The sequence below is a fragment of the Colias philodice genome, chromosome 5 (genome assembly GCF_061535455.1).
Source record: "Colias philodice isolate Cphi_HAF_F1 chromosome 5, ilColPhil1 Martin Lab GWU primary, whole genome shotgun sequence".
In the NCBI taxonomy this organism is placed as follows: domain Eukaryota; kingdom Metazoa; phylum Arthropoda; class Insecta; order Lepidoptera; family Pieridae; genus Colias; species Colias philodice.
This window is the reverse complement of record NC_143090.1, coordinates 8,895,900-8,918,376: the sequence shown is the minus strand read 5'-3', so window position 1 is coordinate 8,918,376 and position 22,477 is coordinate 8,895,900. Positions and strand designations below refer to the sequence as shown.

Below are 22,477 nucleotides of genomic sequence, written 5' to 3'. Positions count from 1 at the left end.
TCCGAAAATAGGTACCTACCTGCCTATGTTTTGTTAATTTTCATACATAATGCATTTTACTGCAATTTACAAGGATTAGAACAGCATTAATGATGAAGCATTTAATGATTTAACTTCCAATACTTATCTTCCTTTCTACCACAATTGTTGGTACAACAACCTAGCCACAAATAATTTTATTATAAACTAGCGGTCCACCCCGGCTTCGCCCGTGGTACATATTTACGTTTTCTCTACATAAAAACCATCCTCGTACTTCAAGGAATATAATAAAAAAAGAATTATTGAAATCGGTTCAGCCGTTCTCGAGTTATGCGTTTACCAACACATTTTGCGATTCATTTTTAGGGTTCCGTAGCCAAAATGGCAAAAACGGAACCCTTATAGTTTCGTCATGTCCGTCTGTCCGTCTGTCCGTCTGTCCGTCTGTCACAGCCGATTTACTCGGAAACTATAAGTACTACAGTGATGAAATTTGATGGGAATATGTGTTGTATGAACCGCTACAAAAATATGACACTAAATAGTAAAAAAAAGAATTGGGGGTGGGGCCCCCCATACATGTAACTGAGGGATGAAATTTTTTTTTTCGATGTACATACCCGTGTGGGGTATCAATGGAAAGGTCTTTTAAAATGATATAAAGTTTTCTAAAAAACATTTTTCTTAAAGTGAACGGTTTTTGAGATATCAGCTCTCAAAGTCGTAAAAAGTATGTCCCCCCCCCTCTATTTTTATAACTACGGGGTATAAAATTCTAAAAAAAATAGAGGTGATGCATGCTAATTAACTCTTTCAACGATTTTTGGTTTGATCAAAGTATCTCTTATAGTTTTTGAGATAGGTTGATTTAACTGTAATTTATTATATTTGCTGCTACGGAACCCTTTGTGCGCGAGCCCGACTCGCACTTGGCCGGTTTTTTATATATAAGACTAGCGGTCCGCCCCGGCTTCGCCCGTGGTACATAATATTTACGTTTTCTCTACATAAGAACCATCCTCGTACTTCAAGGAATATAATAAAAAAAGAATTATCGAAATCGGTTCAGCCGTTCTCGAGTTATGCGCTTACCAACACATTTTGCGATTCATTTTTATATATAAGAAGATTATATGCTTAACATAATCCTTGTCACAAATAAAAATCTATGTGCTCCAAGCCATCTATACGGTTAATTATGACGTAATGTAATAATTGTTACTTGGAAAACGTTTATCCGTGCATGATTTAAACGATTGAATAATATTATGTGAGTTGTATCGTGTCATCTTCGAAAGCATTTATTTTTTAATCTTTCTTGTAAAACCTAACTTCTATTTTTTAATAAGAATCTTACGTAATAACCCTTTTTTGAATATTTATATACAATGTATCGCGAAGATTGGATTTTTTGTATGTTTGAAAACTCAAAAACAGTTTAAAACTGGGTGCAATACGAGCTATTGCAGATAGATATTAGAATTTGAATTTCATCAGAAATGAGGAGATCCGTAGGAGAACCGGTGTCACCGACATAGCTCGCTGGATTAGCACGCTGAAGTGGCAATGGGCTGGGCACATAGCCCGCAGAACCGATGGCCGTTGGGGCAGAAAGGTTCTCGAATGGAGACCACGTACTGGGTGACGAAGCGTGGGACGACCACCCACAAGATGGACAGACGACCTGGTCCGAGTGGCAGGGAGCCGCTGGATGCAGGCCGCCGGTGGTCGTGGTGGAAAACCCTGAGGGAGGCCTTTGTCCAGCAGTGGACGTCCCACGGCTGAAACGACGATTAGAATTTCAGAGAGTAAAAGCAACAAACGTAAATGGGTATTTTCAAATTTAACATTGGTTTGATTTATTTTAAACAAAAAAAAAAACAAAATAATGCACAGAACTTTGTCATGGCGTCCCGCTTTGTCACGAAAACATGGTCACGGTAGTTAGGAATCTCACGCTGTTATTTTCTTATGATATAAAATTTGACCTACAAAGATAAGAGATATAATACCTTTATACCGTTAACTTCACATTCAAGAACTGCATTAAACGTAATCTCAAACAACCGTGTGACATTAATAGCTAAAAACAATAGATTCTTTTAACCTCTTGACCTCGAAAATGATTGTTTCTCAGAATAAATCAGTAGATAAACATTCCATTGATTGAATCTGAGTCGATTGGTTTTTTTTTTACGTAGGTATTATTGTTAAAGAGACATTTTTTTAAATATATTTTTCTTGATTTATTTTTATTACAAATATTATATTACATATTAAGCTATTAGCTTAATTCAGCATCGTCTGATTTCACTCCAGATATTTTTTGTCCTAAAGATCTAATATAATTAAAATCAGTCAAGTATTTTTAAGTTAGATGTTCCTAATTCAATAAATTCAAATCTTTCGTATTTATAGATATTATTAGAGATAGGTATGCTTATCATGCATAACATAGCTGTAAGGTTAATAACACCGAATAATCATGGTAAATAGTATTAATGTTTAAACTTAAAAGCTAAATGGTACTTATATATAATTAAAATACATATTTATTGCATTCTGGATGACATACTACATGGACGTAATAATGCGGAAGGAGAGCATTTAACTGACAGTAATAACTTTCACTGAGAATTGCAATGTTTTGTCACTTTTATAAAATAAACTAATTTGCGTGGAAAACACGTTTTTAAAATGTGTAGAACGTGGTTTAAATCAACAATCAACACAACATTACGTTATAAGAGTTAAATTATCGGACTAGCATGAGTTCTTTATGAATATAGATAATGTATAAAGGAAACTGCACTTTACCATATTATCTGGCATACCATCATACCTCTCTACTATCAATAAATAACATCTGTATTAAAAACCATATAAATATTAAAAAACCAAAGTCACGACAGCACTTTGTTCAATGTTGCTCATCACATCAGAGACAAATCTAATGAGACCAATCTTATAAAAACCCGTATAAAAAATATAGCTATTGTCAATTTTCGATAGTACCTAATGATTCTAATTTCTAGCTAAGCCAAGCATTCTAATTTCTCAAAGCATTAATAAATAATTAGTGGCAACATAAAAACGCACTTATTATCATCATCTTAAAGTAGTTCTCATAACGCATAAGATGATCTTTATTTCATCTCTTTTTTGCTCTCCTTTTAATGCAATCATATTACTTACTAAACCATAGTACTTCTATTCTAAACGGTATCTATATCAAAACAACACTATTTCATTACGTACTTGTAACGTATCTGAGCAAAATTACCGTGACGGCTAGCAGTCACGAGTAACTCATAATGCAAGAATAGTGTATGTTGCAGGATGTGTGCACATTTTAAATTATTTTAGTATATGTGACAAATGTCGGTATGACTCGCCTAATGTTACAAAATGTTTGGATTTTAAGAGTTATCTAAAAAAATAATTAGAAACGTTAAAAAATCTTGGACTGCAATATGACCTTTCAATATTTTCAACTGTTTAATTGATCAGTCAATATGAATATAAAATATTTTCTAGACTAATATCAATAGTTAAAGATAAGAAACTTTTAACTCAAGTTTTCTTCTTGTACAATATGAATATTAGGTATAGAATACCTATATTTATTTAATTCTATTAAAAATGTATAGAATACTTTTCATAAAATACAGGCAGCTAAAAGTAGACAAAAAGAAGCCGAGATAAATATTATAATTTATATGGTACTTACCTATAAATTTTCCATATTTTCCTTGGTACGAAAAATTATTTATTAATATAATATTATAGAATATTCCATACTCCATATATCACATAACTAGTGCATGTTACCTACATACATACCTATTATATACCTACATGTATAATATCCCACTAAACATCGCTTACCATTTTCCTAACTGACCATTGATTGTTGTAACAGTTACATGCACAGTAAGCTATACTTTTGTGCTTATTTCTTAAGTTATTGCTTGTGAAGATGAATTGGTTTTTGCAATGCTATTACGTTTAACGATGTTTTTATATCGCGTGTGTTGTGTAATTATTATATGGAGCTTTGGTTGGATAAACTGTTCCGTTAGAAGTTAAAACTATTTCAGTTTATAAACACGTACTAAGAAATGATTATTAATAAAAACGACTTATTGAAGAATGTTAAAAGCAATTCGAATTAAACGTCAGGATAAAAAAAAATTGGCAGTGAAAATCTGGTAGGTAACTACCTACCTAAGTAAAAAATATCAATATTAATAATTGCGATATTTTTCTGAAAAAGATGAAGAGTCAAGAAAATTTTGTATACTTAAGATATTTATTTAGAAGTTACTGACCTTATGTTCATGTCACATACAATATACATCATATGATAATTAAACTCAAATTAAAAAGTTAATAAAGAGTGAAATTCAATAGTCCTACATTGATGTGAATGAAATATAATGATTGACATATCAAGCACAAGCTAGCGATGTAATAAATTAATTATTGACTTTGGACGTAGGTGTATTGTAATCAAGAGAATAGATATGCATAGACAGACATATTGTAATGGTTGCAATGTGTAAATAGGTTATTTTATTCTTTATGAATATTCATATACAGCTTAAATTATTATTCATATAAAATTATAGATTATAGGGGATTAGATTCATACATCCACTTTCACCGACTTCAAAAAATCAAGAGTCATTACATTTTTAAGGTATTTTCATCATCGACCGATTTAAATTTTGACTGAAAATGCAGAGGTTTTGTGAACCTGATTTGTTCCCCATTTTAACTGTACATAATCTTCTTATATATAAAATGAATCGCAAAATGTGTTGGTAAGCGCATAACTCGAGAACGGCTGAACCGATTTCGATAATTCTTTTTTTATTATATTCCTTGAAGTACGAGGATGGTTCTTATGTAGAGAAAACGTAAATATTATGTACCACGGGCGAAGCCGGGGCGGACCGCTAGTTTAATATTATAGAATAACATGGTATGAAACGTTTCATAATTTAACCACATAATATAGTATAATACTATAGTACCTAGTGCTTTTACTTATTGAAGACGTCTTCACTCCTCATATTATCCCGAAATTATCAGTTAAAAACATTTAATCTATCAAAAGAGATCTACCCAGGTCCCAGGCAGAGTCCGGCTAATTGCTATTTCTTTATTAATATTTCTTCTAACAAAATGGCGCCCTAACTCATTTAACACTAAACATCGTATCAGCCTATTAATTTTCTCGAAGGAGTGACGTTAACCGTTACTTTATAACATAATGAGGAAGGCAATCATTATAATTAAGGCCAAGATCTTGACAAAAACAATATTACGAATACCGTAGTTTATTGCTCTTACTGTTTTTAGACGTAATTATATTAGATTAGGATCATCTCTGGTTCTTTAGCATTTATGATTCAAGTAAAGAATGGAGAATAAATATATGAATAATGAATATTTACACAATCTTATTGGTTTACTTGGATGGAAAGTTTTCTGGTTTTCAAATGTTTATCTTTAATTCGTATTCGCGTCAAGAATCATGCTCAGATACCGTATTTCGTTATTTTTTAAGGAAATCACAAAAATACCTACTGGCGAAATAATACAACTTAAAACTTAAAAGCTGTAGGTACATACTTACTTCTAGTGCGTAACATTTCTGTGAGGTTTCATAAAAAGCCGTTGTTCTCAAAGTGCATATATAAATTCATATTTATGACTAACTTTCAATCGAAAATAGCGGTATTTAACCATTATTTGGCACAGTTTCTTCACAAGAATGAACCGGCACGTTTGAATACCTACGCCGCGGTTTGCGGTCAAATTTCTATAAACTATAAAAAGATTGGTGATTTTACGGTACTCGTTATAGAATAAAAGAAATGCATTAGCTGCAGACAGAAGACAATCGATAGAAATGTTAATAATCCCTTAAAAGCGAGAGAAAACAAAATAAAGTTTACATCGCTGTGTAGGTGTGTTGTATTGACCGATTCATTATGAAAGTGAAATGGAAATCTCAAATCGAAAGACATCGATCATGGGTGATATTTGCATAATAATGTTAAATAGACAGTGCTCATTGCTGTGTAGGTGGTCTTTTATTTTAAACTTATTGTATACAATATACATGTACCTACATACCAACGGTGACGTTTTCTTTAAAAATTCTATGTTCTCAAATCGATAGAAGATTTTCAATCTATAGCAACTTTACCTATTTTTCAAATGTGTTTCAACAAAAGAATTAACCAATTAATCGAATTTAGTACAATAACTAATGTGAAACAAATTTAATCGTTATTTAATGTTGAATTTAAACATTGACCCAATTAAATGTATTTTAGGCACATCTAATATTTGTTATTGTTATCGTTATAGTTGATAGCAAAGAGATTGTTAATTGTGATTTCATGAACTATTTTGTAACCATAAAGATGCAGAAGATTAATATCTCACATACACACACACATACACGCACACACACAAATCCGCAACATTATAGAGCCATGAAGTAGAGAGCGTTGATCGAGATTTTAAGTGATATAATTATATGATATTGCATTTTTTTGAATTTATGTATACATATTTATTTAATCTGAATGATTAAATTATATGCGTAATGCCTATTTTTTATTTTATTCCTATTTCCTAAATAATTTATATTTTAGACCATACTAATGTAAATAGCACAGAAAAGTTATGATTCATGTAGTCATAATTTATATGAATATTTACTTAATTTACTACTCATTTGTCTTATTGACTAATGTTATAAAAAAATCTAACTACTCAGAGTACTGGACTTACGCCAGAATATAGAGTTATGGCTAATAGACTTGCTTACCAAATCAATTCTAAGAGAATAATAATTATTGTAGTAAAGTATGAAATATCACCTATAAATCCGAAGTTTATAGAACCAACTAGGGGATAACAAACTTAATTTGTCGATAAATTTTTTTTATTTAGCTTTAAAGAAGTAATTTTCAAAACATACAATACATTTTACCTCTTAAAATAAGTAGGTACAAAAGCTAGGATAGCTACAATGTTTCTTTAAGATTTGCATTATCTACAGAAAACTTAACTTTCTTATTGTTTCCTCTAGCTAATTAATTCTAATAAAAGACAGTGACAATTTCTCTTCACAATAAAAATAACCTCATTCTTATATTGTAAACAAATACTTTGACAGACACAACAAAGTAATACAGTAATTAAGTACAGAAAATATCGTATAACAGACATTAACGAATGTTGATCGCATTTCTATTCGTACGAATACTACTTTCTTTGTTATTTGATACTTTAGGGGCTGTGCTTGAAATTTTGGTGTAAGTGAGAAGAGGCAGCGTTTGTAAAATCATTAAATAATCAGCAAATACAATATTGTATCCATAATATTATAAATGCGAAAGTAACTCTGTCTGTCTGTCTGTTACTCAATCACGCCTTAACTACTGAAACAATTTGCATGAAATTTGGTATAGAGATATTTTGATACCCGAGAAAGGACATAGGATAGGTTTTATCCCGGAAATCCCACGGGAACGGGAACTATGCGGGTTTTTCTTTGACTGCGCGGGCGATGCCGCGGATGGAAAGCTAGTTTATTATATGTAATAAATAACAATAAGCATAATATCTAACATTTTAACCCGTACCCATTTACTTGTTAATAGATCCTCCAGCTTCTGCTGTTGTAACTACATTCTTGAATTTTTTAACATTATAATAACGCTTTATAATATGTATTATAATGGATATATCTGTCAGAGTACTTACTTCTTCAAATTTGAAGCTATTGCTGCAATATAAGGATTGAATAGCACTTTTAATTCTTGGTATAACAAGAAACTATTTATATTTACTATAACGTAACCTTTCGTAATAAAAATGCAGGGTTTCAGAAACCTTACGAAAAAGATACATTAAGAATATAGGTAGGTACTTAAATAAAACTGTAACTGTGTTACATTCTATATACAATGAACGTATTTTATGTATGGTTTCTTCTATAATATGCTTTAGGGATGCACTTTATGTTGTAAACGAAAACTTTTTATCGTGGTTGTCTGGAACAGATCACTTATGTATAGTGACAAGGCCGCCAAATATGTTGTACACTTTCATTTCTGTCAGTAGTTGTAAGTTTTCTTATTTGTACAACTACAGTTGTAAAAATAAGAAATTTAATACATTAAAGTGTTATATAAATAAATATATAAATGAACCGCACCCTCTTGTACTTTACACCAAACCAGCGAAGACCTGTTTGTTTTAATGTTCGTGCGAATGTTTTTCTTTATCGCGTATCGTATGCCGCGTACAATACTGCTGTTACAGTTTTATTTACTTTTTATTGTTGTTTCACAAAAAAATGCTACGGTAGCGAAAATACGGTGCTTCGTGCCAAACTTGGAAAAAGGAACAATTATCTATTGTCCCTTTATCCTTGCTCGAGAATGATGAGCCTTTGTAATGATTCTGTAGGTAGGTATATTGTTCGGATATTAATTCAATTTTCCAAGTATTTCGTATCGATGTGGCTTATAAAAAACGTGTGAATGTTTGATTTCTTTGAAAATATGTAATTTTTGGTTTTTATTGAATTCATCGATAGGGTTTTATTTTATTTGTATTTGTTTTTATTCCTGCGAACATGTCGCGCCTTTCTCGAATATTTGTATAGTGATATATAGCTATAGCTGAATATGAAGTAAGACAGTGCGCGCACGAGCAACTTTGTCTCCGCAACTTTTTTGTCTCCGCAACTATTTTGTCTCTCCACCCATGGGCTAGGTATGAAAGTGCGCGCACGTAGCGACGCAACTCCCCATACAATTGATGGGATAGACAATATTAGACAATATTTTTAAACTGTCCTCAGCCTCATATAAATACTTGTACCTATTCTTTAGAATACCTAGTAGGTATGTTATGTAGCGTCAATTTTAGCTGTCCCGGCAAACGTTGTTCTGCCTTACTCTTATTACTTAGGAGTATGAAAAATAGATGTTGGTCGATTCTCAGACCTACCCGATATGCACAGATTTCATGAGAATCAGTCCAGCCGTTTTGGAGGAGTATGGTAACTAACATTGAGACACGGGAATTTTATATACCTATGAGATAAGTTATTTTTCCCAAGTATATCCAAAATCAATGATATCAAGAGGAAATAATTTCAGTGACACAATAAAGAACCTTTAATGTTCATTACGGAATTTAAGCCTAATATTGGAGCAGGCCTAGGCATTAGCACTCTGAATTATGCGCCATCTCCCTTTAAAGAGCTTTTCACCTAATTAGGACTGAGAAATTGACACAGTATATACCTACTTACCCACAAAATAATTTCAAGCTATGGTATAATGGTCCTTTGCATATCTTTTATAATTGTTTTTAATATTGATTGAATAAGAAAAAAGTAAGGATTGAAAATATGAATTATACGGACAGTATTTTGACAAACGATAAATTACAAGTGATGTTAAATTACGGAGGATTAGACACATAATTAATAATTATATTTATACGATAATTTATGCCCATTTACTAGTGATTTTATGTTAAGTAACTGTGTCATTTATTCTTAATAAATATCAAGTTTCTTACCGATTCTATTTTGTGGATATAGGTACCTACTTTATATGATATAAAGACTTTTAACAGTTTAGAACTATTAACTAGCTGTGCTCCGCGGTTTTACCCGTCCACTCCTGTTGGTCTTAGCGAGATGATATATAGCCTAAAGCCTTCCTCGATAAATGGTCTATCTAACACCGAAAGAATTTTTCAAATCGGACCAATAGTTCCTGAGATTGCCGCGTTCAAACAAACGAACAAACACTCACAAACATCCAAACATCCTCTTATAATACCATCCGTCACGCAATAGATATGGTAATTAGTCATTACACCGGCTACGTCTCCTTCCCACGAACACGCAACAAAAATCGAAAGCATAATTACTTCGAATTAGGTGATAATACTGATCTCATTCCATTACCATATTAAGCCATTATGAAATTTAATTAATTACACTGTAGCATGACTGTGAATTGCTGTTTTTATCGCTCGATTTAGTTTAATGTGATCAATTTTGTTATTAGAGACTTATATGAGAAATAGTTTTCTATTGTTAACATCAGCGACAAGCTTCTTGCTTACAACCTTTTATAATAGGTTGGAAGGTAATGATTGCGATGCTAATATACATATATACAATATACAAACAGGTCATTTTACATTTTTAATGCGTATAGTTTTTAAAAACTAATAAAAAATTATTGCACTACCCATTTATGTATTTTAGTATTTATTCCTCTATTGTACCAATGGTTGTCTGGAAGAAATCGCTCTAAGCGATAAGACCGCCAATTGTACTTAGTGTAAGTTATATTTAAGTGTTTGGATTTCTTGTTTTGTTATCTTTAAGTGCAATAAAGTATTTATAAATAAATAAATAAATAAAAAAGTAGAAAATCTAAATGTAGAGCCAATAATTCATAATTCAGTTTAAAGTATAATCCACTAAATTCTAAATATTATATTCTTTTGAGTTTAAAGCTCAATTTGATCTAAACAAAATGTAAATTTGTTTATCAGCATTGCTTGATAAATATCCTCGAGAAACAAATGCAATACAACGATATGTTACTGTTTGTATAATTATCAGATGAATCTTGCATTTGTTTGCATTTTTAACGTATTTTCAAACAACATGAGATACCTAATAGGTGGAATAAATTCTTAATGAATTCTTAATACTCAAAATTATGTAACTACGAATACTTTTGAATCCTTTTGATGTTAATTGTTGTTGTCCCAAGTCGAGTTAAGTGTAAACCAGTAGAAGGAATTTTCCTAATCTAATTCATAATTATGACATTTCAGAATATCAATGGTCAGATAGATTTCATACAAAAAGTATGTGTACCATAAGATCTTTAGGCAAATTTTTAGCTAACACAATTATTCATCCCTAATAATATTATAGTCGTAAATGCGAAAGTAACTCCATCTGTCTGTCTGTTACGCTTTCCCGCTTAAACCTCTCAACCGATTTTGATAAAATTTGGCACAGACAATCGTTAGACCCTGAGAAAGATAATAGGCTACCTTTTATCAAATAACCACGCGGGTGAATCCGCGGGCGGAAGCTAGTCTTGAATATAATTTAAAACAAAGGTAGCATCGAGTTTTACTAAGTTTAATATAAAGAAAAGTACAGAGATAACATTTATAATTTCTTAACCCACATACGCATAACAACATAATTAGATATATTATAAGATAGTTATCAAAGTAGGCGCTGTAGGTAACTAATTCTTACACTTCTGAATCACGCAAAATAACTATTTAATTATGTTTTATTCAATAGGTACCTAGAATATTGCACATAATATAAAAATCATTTCATATAAATACTTTTATACGAAAACCTGTACAACATATTTAAGAAAGTAGAGTTAGTTACGCAACATATAACTTAAAAATGGCTGAATGGATTTTAATGAGTTTTAGTTTTTTTTTTAATTGCTTTGTAAATTATTGTGTTTTGTAAACAATCGGGAAGCGCTAACTCCATCTCACCAGCTCTTAAAGCAAAGGTGTGGTCTAAGATACCTACTACACTACCTATGACTCTATTATGACTCTACCCGCTTAAAAAAAGCGTTAAGTACACACGCACGCACACGTGTCAGAATTGAAACTTCTGTGGCAAGATTCAAAGATACCAAAATCGTCGCCTTTTACATGACGGTATTGCCATGACGCGACCTTGAAATTTTACTCTAAAGGCGGCTAAAGAAATTTCACTTCAAAATTTATTCTGTGCATGCATTTAAAATATATAACTAATAGACATATAAATGGGGATACTTTGAAAGCTAAAAATAAACAATTTCAATCAGAATTATTTCGCAAATCAATGGTATTTCAGTACTTCATGTTTCCTCAAACACTTGAACTAATCTCACAATATTTCTGATAAATTTGTTACGACCAAGTGCGAGTAGATACAATTGTAGTATTGTTTTAATGGACTAACTTCTTCACCTGGTTTCGTTTATCCAACTATTACAACCAGGTTATGAGGACGATTTGTATCTTTATAATAATAATAATTTCTCTACTAATATTTTTTTTCTAAGATAAATAGAGAGCTAAATTACAGAAAGAGCGATGTTTTAAAACAATTTTTTTCAAATCAATTAATTAATACTCAATAAATATGCCTGTTTATGAGCAATTTTTGTTAAAAAATCTAAATAAGGGTTGTCAATTTGATTTTTTTTCAATCCAGATCACAAATATGTATACCTATAGGTTATCCTAGTTGTTGAAATGGCAACCTAGCATTTGTATTCCTTTATAGTTTTGTTCATAATAATATTACGAAACAGAAAGACTTTAAATGTTTGTGCCATAGGTATACTAAGTATATATTATGTACATTAAAATTTACATTGTTTCACTTTCTACGAATAGGTTTGTGTTAACCTATTGTGTACTTAAATTTAAAATCTTAGTGCGTTAATATATTCATATTGTATCAGACCTTTTCAAGTTAATAACACATATTTCAAATTTCTATTTTTTCCGTAATTATTCACTTTCTTCTAAAATAATATATTATAATTATGTATATGCACGTAATTAGTAAACAGTATTATAATGTTATTATGTAAGTATATACAGACGGACGAACATATAGAATACGTAATATCACAGACTAATAATAATATACTACGTATACAAGTAATATCTATGCTCTAAGGTAATAACAAGTTATATAAAACAATTGATAAGAAGCTTGAAAAAAATCCGACAGTCCTCTTACTGCTAGCGTGTGAGGTGATGCGTATAAAACGAAATAAATAAAAATAATAATAAAATCCTGTTTTTAATCTGTGGTCATTTTGGTGGCAGAGGATATAAATAGTATTGAAAAGCAAAAAATGTGAAGTGAAACCATAAATTGTATTAATCCAAGTTTACGTCATGTAATGATGCGTATTATAGATTAATTAATGAGATGAATTTAACAATGCTTAAGTTCGGGATAGGCTGTGTTTTAAGTGTGCAAATATAAAAATATTTGTGTGAAATCATAAAGGAATGGTCAGATAAGGTCGTAATCTATTTTGCGATAATAGATCTGTTTTTCTTAGCATTTTTCGTGAAGGGCTGAGGTGGGAAGTATCTTCGACTTCGCAACTAGTTCGTGCGTATATCATTTCATTATTTACACATAAAGTTGTTAATTGTTTGTTTTGGCGATAAATATACCAAAACAGCAAATGAAAATAAAAGTAACCTTCAATTACGTAAATATACAAATTCTCTATTCCTAAACTGATTATTTATTCAAAAACTAGCGGTCCGCCCCGGCTTCGCCCGTGGTACAGGTTTACGTTTTCTCTATATAAGAACCATCCTCGTACTTCAAGGAATATAATAAAAAAAGAATTATCGAAATCGGTTCTGCCGTTCTCGAGTTATGCGCTTACCAACACATTTTGCGATTCATTTTTATATATAAGACTAGCGGTCCGCCCCGGCTTCGCCCGTGGTACATATTCACGTTTTCTCTACATAAAAACCATCCTCGTACTTCAAGGAATATAATAAAAAAAGAATTATCGAAATCGGTTCAGCCGTTCTCGAGTTATGCGCTTACCAACACATTTTGCGATTCATTTTTATATATAAGAAGAAGATATGTCTTTATATACGTAATTCAAACCTAATTTCAATAACTAAGAAAACTCATAAAATTTGAAATCATTTCAATCCGGTAGACTCACTGACCACTGTAACTATAAAATCGTTGTAACTCATAATGTATGTAATTCAATTTCTTATTAATTTCATCAAACAATTTTTTTAAACATAAATGACCTAGAAACTCAAATCCCATTATCTCACAGATAAGAAACACAAACTGTCGAAGGATATGTGTCTTTCATCACCATCTGAATCATGAATTCTTGAAGCATTTGTCATTACAAATCGTTATATGGCTTTACGTTTAAAATACATAATATTTTGACACTCAAATATTATATATAAATGTTATCTAATATTTGGTAATCTATTAATAAAATATTATAAATAAATAGTTATTGTATCATCTCATCAATTAATAATAATTAATATTTGATTGTTAATAACATTTTTCTTGTATAAAAACATCGCCCTTGAAATAGACACGTGATATTTGACAAAATACCCTCATCATTCAATATTCGACATTATCTCCCAAATAATCTTGAGTGCTGAAATCTTAAATTTATTACTACTAAAAATGTTACAATTTTTGGCAAATAAACAGCTCTCTCATCAACATAATATATTAAATTTTGTTTTGAATACAAAAATTTTCGTATATTGTATTTTTAACAAAGAAAAAATATAACAAAACAATTACAATATTTTCGAGACAAATTTTTCTAACCTCGGATATTATATCTTATTCGCAGACATTCTAAGAATTTCTCAAGATATAGATAGTAGATAATATGATAAAACTTATAAAGGTCCATAACAATGACTCTATAAACTGAGCGACATTGAATTTGTAATGACATTCTCACGTTATTTTTGAACAATATAGTAACTTTTCAAGTTTAATTACTTTACGAAATAAAACCGCTGATGAAACATTTGAGTTTGTTTTTTTTTACCACAGAAAATAAATTGAATATCGCTCCTTCCTAAATATTTTTTTTTGTGTTTAGACTAATGACTAATGGATGCTGGATCCATTTAACAGTGTACTAATAAAACGTGTGTTGTATTGAAAATTTAGTTACATTTAAAAATATAATTTTCATATATGATTTTTTTAATGAAATCAATAGCATGCTATGATGACGCACGTTAGCTTGTGCGTTAGCTCATAAATTCCCGCCAGAAAAAAAAGAAAATCTGCTTCATGTAAAACGTCTGTTGTAAGAACACTTGTTGTTTATCTCTTCGATAAAATTGACAGGCATCATTGATAAGATCGTAGGTATCACGTACACAATGCATTACGCATTTATTTGCATTCATATTTCATTGAATAGATTTCTAGTTAATGCGTAAATGTCTACTATCAACGTCTAGTCATTCATTAATATGTTTATTGTTTATCTTAATCACTACATAGTAACTATAAAACAAAGTCGCTTTCTGTCCCCATGTCTCTTTGTATGCTTAATCTTTAAAACTACACAACGGATTTGATGCGGTTTTTTTTAATGGGTAGAGTGATTCAAGAGGAAGGTTTTAGTATATATAATTTTCTATGTTTTAGACAAAGCGGGTGAAGCCGCGGGCGGAAAGCTAGTTATTTATAAAACTGAAGAGTTAATATAGTCTGATAATGTTATCAAGCTATTCCGATGTTTAGTTTTATACAAGTAAGATAATTATCTAATGGTCTGATTAATCATTTTTATCCGTATTAAAATAGATTAATAGTAAGTAGACATAGCATTTTAGAGATATTAGAGAAATAGGTAAGTTTCACGGTCATACGAAATATCTGCTAGTTATTGATAAATGGAAAAATTGAAATAATAAATATACATACTTCTTCCCAAACACATTAATTGTTTCATCTACCATTGCTGAAGCTGAGATCGCAAACAAAAAAAGTACAGATAAAACACACGATTCAGATAATTAAGGACTTAATTAATATAGCCCTTATCGTGTGGTATTAAAGTCGGATTTACGTACGAGAGTTAGATGATAAGATTATTCTGTTTACCAAACGGCTAATGAAATTGGACAGTCGACAATACCACTTGGTCTCTAACTGGACTTTTCAAGAAAGTGACGGATATTCATAGATTGGATTTTGTTTCTTTGTCATTAAATGATTCTTGTGAGTACATTGTGCTGTTTAAAATTTATCTAATTATTGGTGTTATCTTTCGATTACCTTTCACTTGGCGTTCACAACATTTATCAATTATTTAAATAAAATTATCGCACGTGCTTTGCATATTAAATATTGGGATTTATTTTGATACCAAAAATTAAATAATTCGTATACATATTACCTATCATTTACTTTAAATACGATATTTTTCAATAATCTTAATTATCAAGGGAACGCAAATAATTAAAACTGTAATTGAAATTAAAAATAAAAATAAAACGTATTAATTAAAAATAAATATTATCATTATTAATAAAATCTGTCGCCTTCATCCACTCTGCCGCCAAAATTAAAAACGTGATCACAGTTTAAAAATAGAATTGGTTTATACTCATTTTTGTTACGATTCGATAAGGATTATAATGGCTATTTCCGAACGAGTGTAAATTGTGTAAAACGAAAAAAAAATGTCCGATCGAATCGAAACTTTATCAAAGGAATACGACGAAAATATAGTCAATGTAGAGCATTCTAGGAGTGTTGGTTAGTTAATATTTATGTATGTTTTTTATATATGATATTTTCTATTTTTTTCTACATCATTTTTTTCACATCCATTGTTATGTACAATGATAATAAACATAAACTAAAGTTCAATTATTAGAGATTGTAATTAAGAACACACAGCTTAATTTTCCCTAACAAAAACTCATTTTGGTAAAATTTATTCTACATACCTGTAAAGAAAAACCTATCAGTGAAACAGATGTGCCATCTATCGATCTTCTATTCTCAAGGGACTCCACGTCATAGCTTAAAATACATTGAAAGATCAAATCAAATCAAATCAAATCATTTATTTATTTCTCCTCACAATTCCCAATCACATAAATTAATCTACATGCATACAAAATTATCAAACAATAAGTTGGAGTTGGAGGAGCTGGTGTCTGAAATGGGTTTTAACCGGTATCACAGATCACCAGGTCCCCGCCCTCGGAACCAAAAAACAATTACAAAAATATGTTACACATAATTCATAAGTTTGTGGTTAGGTAGTGAGAACGACATAAGTTTATTGTTATTTAAAATTTACAAAAATAAAAATTAAAAAAAATATACCTACATATGTGTTTGTGTGTGTGTGTTGTGTGTGTGTGTTGTGTGTGTATGTTTGTGTGTTGTGAGTGTGTGTGTGTGTGCGCGCGTTTATGTTTGTGTGTCATACATATTTTAAAATTCATCCATTTGTTTATTTATATTTTAAATAAAAATAAAAATAATTTACACTGAAAGCAATTTTATCATTTTACCTACTGTAATAAATAATTTATTATTAGATATACTATTAATATTAATTTCATATTTACTAACATCACAAATTTCACAATTTAAAGCAAGTTTTCTGTAGCAGCATAATCCAATTTTTGAATCCATTCCTTTACCACACGTTTACACTTGTCAGTTGTTAGTGAAAAAATTGAGAGAATTTCGTTTAATTTATTGTAGATATTAGGGCCCTGGTAACAAAAAAAGCGATGTGAAAATTTTGTACTAAACTTATTTGTTTCACAAATTTTGCCCCTTCTGCGTGACGCGTTAGCCCGCTCAAGGCTGAAGGTAGTAAGAGAATGTTGGCGTACAGCTGTGTGAAGAATAAATAATTGTCGTACAGTTAGTACCCTGGTCATCACATAAACGTCCTTTGTAGGGTGAAAGAAAGGCAGAAATTTTATAACTTTTAAGACAGCTCGTTGTGCTCTTTCTATCTTAATAAAATAAGTTTTAGGAGCACCACCCCAAGATGTTATGCAATAGGTCAACAGTGACTGGCATAGGGCTTTATATACTGTTATAATGAGTTGTTCATCAGCAACATGTCTTAAGTTTTTGAAAATTGAGATAAGCTTACGGGTGCGAGTGGCTATTAAGTTAATGTGTGATTGAAAATTCAATTTATCGTCTATAATAACGCCCAGGTATTTTATTGATTCAGTACTATTTATTCTAGGACATGTGCAGTTTGGATCATTTTTGTTACAAGAGTGTGTAATTAAACTATGCATATCAGTTTTATCAGTATTTTTCATAGAGAAAGTTATATACTTTGTCTTATCGATGTTTAATGTTAGGGAATTTTCATGTAACCACTCAGTAACTTCATTTAGTCCTTGTTGGGCATTTAAAAATACTTCATTCCACGTATCACCGCTGAATACCAAAGATGTGTCATCAGCAAAGGTAATGATTTTAGCTGATGGAAATTTAAGTTTACACAGATCATTAATATAGACGAGAAACAAAGTAGGGCCTAAAATACTGCCCTGTGGGACGCCATAGTTGATAGGAGCCTCATCACTGATAACATCGTCAATTATTACACATTGCGTTCGATCAGTCAAATAGCTTTTGAACAGATTCAATTGTATATCCCTAACACCTAAGCATTCAAGTTTGTTTATCAAGATCGGGACAGAGACTGTGTCAAAAGCCTTGGCCAGATCCAGAAATATTGCTAATGTTTTCTTCTTTTTATCCATATTAGTCACAATAAAATTTGTAAGTTCGTGTACAGCATCAGAAGTCGATTTGTTAGCTCTAAAACCGAATTGAGCTGAAGACAAAAGCTTATTCTTCTCTAAAAAGTCAACAAGCCTTTTATTCATGACTCTTTCCAAAATTTTTGACAAAGCTGGAAGGATAGAAATTGGCCTGTAGTTATTAACACAGTCCCTGTCTCCGCCCTTGTGGATTGGATGGATTCTTGATTTTTTTAAAACTTTAGGAAATTGTCCTGTTGATATTGACAAGTTACAAATATATGTTATATGAGGAGATAAAATTTCACAAAAATTCTTTAGGATATTGGAAGAAATCAGATCGAGACCAACAGCGCAATCACTTTTTAGATTCCTTATTATAGATTTGACTTCATCTTCAGTGGTAGGTAGCATAACAAAAGAATGGGGGTTGGAAACATGTGCTGAAGAGCCTGTCCGTCTGATATGTTTGTTTCGGTTTATTTTTTCTGCCAACTTTTCGCCAATATTAACAAAGAAGCTATTAACGTCATTTATAGATTGCTTAGAGTTATTGCTTAATAGGAGTTCGGATGAATTATTTTTAATTTTCGATGTATTTGTGATCTCTTTGATGGCTTTCCATAGTCTTTTATTATTATTTTTAGCATTTTGTAGTTGTAATTTCTCGTAATCTCTTTTTAATTTTTTAATCAAGGACGAACAAAAATTTCTGTATCTCTTATAAGTAACTTTTAAGATATCGTTATTTGGTTCTTTTTTAGTTTTTTTGTATAGATTATCTCGATTTTTGAGACATTTTAAGATTCCTTGTGTCATCCATGGCTTAAGAATTCTCCTTCTCTTAGACTTTACGGTCTCAGTAGAGTTCGCAACTATCAGAGTTCGAAGACTATTTATAAAGAAGTTAACAGCATCATCTATATCAGGAAATGTGTAAAGAGGTTTAAAATCTGTTTCATTTAAATCAATACCTAATTTATCATAGTTTATATGTGTTACATGTTTAGTGGGTTTTAAGATTTTATTTATGGAAATATAAAGAACTACACTATTATGATCAGTAAGAGATGTTGGAAGTATAAGACAATGAGCAGCTAGTTTAGTTTTAAGTAAAACGTGATCTAAGCATGATTTATAGCGAGTAGGAAGAGAATGAGCCGGTTGAATGCCATGGAATGCAAGCATTTCTAAATAAGTGAAGGCGTTTATATCCGAGCAATTTTCGCTAATGTCAATATTAATGTCACCCACGATAATTATATTCTGAGTGGAAGAATAATTCATCAAAATGCTGTTTAGAGATTGAATAAAGTTGTTTATATTTTTATACCCTGGAGGTCTATAAATAGCAATAACGATAGTATTACGATCTGGTTGAAGAATAACACAGTTTGCGTCCACTATTTGTGGTTCCGATACCAGAGTAACTAATTCATTTCTATAATACACCACGACGCCTTCGTTTTGAGTACGATTGTTCGTACTAGCGTGATAGTGGTACCCTTCCATAATTGGTATATTATAATTAAGTGACAGCCAACACTCCGTCAAGACAACATAGTCCCACAAAACTCCACTGCTGGTAAGAATCGCTAATAGGCCATCAAAATTACAATTTAAGCTACGTATATTTTGCTGGAAAATTTTTAAACATTTTTTAGAAACTGGAAGGTGAGACCGACAGTCTTCAATATCACACATAGTAGATTCAGCTATGTTAAAGGAATCTATGTCTTTGTGTATTTGATTAACATCATCGAATTTTAAATAATATGATATAATACTGATTGTTCATTATATAAAAGGGCGTAGACGATTTTTTAAGACAATACAAAATAACGATACCTTCTACATTTGTACATAGAAACGTATATAGTGTATTTAAAATTGGGGTTTTTTTAATTGCGACAAAGAGAAAACCTAATATTATAGCCTTACAACAACAAGCAGTTGTGTCTAAATTAGCTAAGCAATATTTACTTTTTTTTAAACGGATTATAAAAGCGGTTGTATTGTAGAGGAAGTGCAAATAACATTCAGATCCACAATCAATATAAATGGTAGTTATGATGTAGTACTGGAGGATGAATTTGAATTTGGTGTCGTTTATAAAATGATAAAAATATGTGTTTCTGAAAATAATTAATGTATAATAATTAATATGTGTATATGTAATGTGTTTGTTGAAATTGTTTACATTCATTTTAGCAATAAATACATAATAAGTTGGAAGTAAAAAATAGTTTACAAAACTAAAACAATTAAACTTTACAAAGATTAGTCATTTTGATATACATAAGGATGTTAGAATATCTTGCGAGTTTACGCGAATTGCTTGACTACCCTCCTTTTTCTTCAAATAAACAAAACCTCGGGATGTCCAACAATAGCTGTAGTTATTGGTTTTTGCAAAATCTCGGGCTAAATAAAAAAGGTGTCTTGTTTTTGCGGTAAGAGATTCTGACATATAGACCTGTTTAGACGGTCCTTCAATTTCCAGATTTGTAGAGTTGAAGAAATTTGGTTTATTTATCTGATTATATTTTTTTAATGACTGTAAAAATTTTTCCTTAGTTATAACTGAATTAAATTCAACTATCAGAGATTTCATGCCTTGAGAATTTGCTTTAGTACGGAATACATCAAAGATATCCGAAGTAGCGACAGGAACACTTAGGAATTTGCCCGTGTTGATTACTATTTTAAAAAGGTCTTCTTTGGATTCCGGTATACGTGAAGGTATGTTTCTCAATTCTAGGCTAGCTCTTTTTTGATGCCTTTCAAAGTTTTCGATTTTATCTACGAGCATATTCGTGTTATTAAGAAGTGCTTTCTTTTCGCTTATTAAGGTATTACATTGTTCTTTTAAATCATCGTATTGTTTTGAAATGAATTCCGTTGTCTTACAGAAATTTGATAGTGATTTATTCATTTCTTCAAATCTGTTAAGCAAGGAGGCATATTTCTTTTCTTGTTCATCTTTAAATTCCGTAAACACCTTTTTAAAATATTCCTTTAAATCACTCAATTCTTCACCGTGCTCCAGTTTGCGTTTACGTCTTTGGCTTATATTTATAGTTTGTCTTCCATAAGACGGAGTATTTGAGTCCGATTCGGTATCACATTTTGATTTAGATGAGCCAGTCGGTGGTGTTCTTTTAAGGGGCATTATGAGTCCCAAAAAATAAATAAAAAGAAAATAATAAAAATAAAATATAAAAAATTCAATATATTCTGTTGGGACTAGAACTCGCTTTCCTCAAGACGTTGTCTCGTCCGTACTGCGGTCCAACTAGCTAAGACGACATTAATGGACGTTGTGAATTTTTTGTACAGTTTTTAGCGTTTTAATCTCTTTTACTGATGTTCTCCTAGTACATTTATTTGTAATTTTACTTCAACGCTTGCTCTTTTACTCACAGATTGTTTCACTCGCACATCCACAGCGACGCTAAATAACTTCGTACGGTTTATGCTCGCCTGGTACTGCTGACTTTAGTTTCGATTTAATTTAATTAATTATTCGCAAATAAAAATATTTTTAGAGAAACGAACACAAACACGTCCACTCTGACTGAGATCCGAGGGGGAAGGGGTTTCGCCTTTTGAAAATGTAGTTCTTTATCACAATTTTTTGGATTTCTCTAACATTAATTCTTTTAATTATTAATAGTTTAAACTAAATGAATCAACGTCCACTAAAAGTGTTCTAGCTCTGTTTTTTTTTATAAAATTCTCTTTTTTAACCATTGCATCAATATTTTTTTCTCTCCTATGTAGTTACTCCTAAATAGGTATGTTGTAGCCTAACGTCCATCTAAAAAAATAACACCATTGATATCGTATTTTTTTCATCTATAAACCTAATAGGTAATTAAACTGTTTATGAGTATGTACTGGTGTAATCAGGATATCCTGACGACATCACTAACCTACCTATTCATAAAATTTACCAAAATCATCTAAAGACGGCATCTTTTAAAGCTCTACCAGGAAACCCTAATAAAAAAAGGAAATACAACCAATCAAATATATTAGACCTACAATTGACATATAATATTGT

At 30.9% G+C, this 22,477-nt stretch overlaps 1 protein-coding gene across 2 annotated transcripts in view; it reads left to right on the top strand.

Moving 5' to 3' along the window:
* Nucleotides 1-22,477, top strand: part of LOC149488562 (uncharacterized) — a 38,213-nt gene that overhangs the window by 8,801 nt on the left and 6,935 nt on the right. The gene's annotated exons all lie outside the window — the stretch shown is intronic.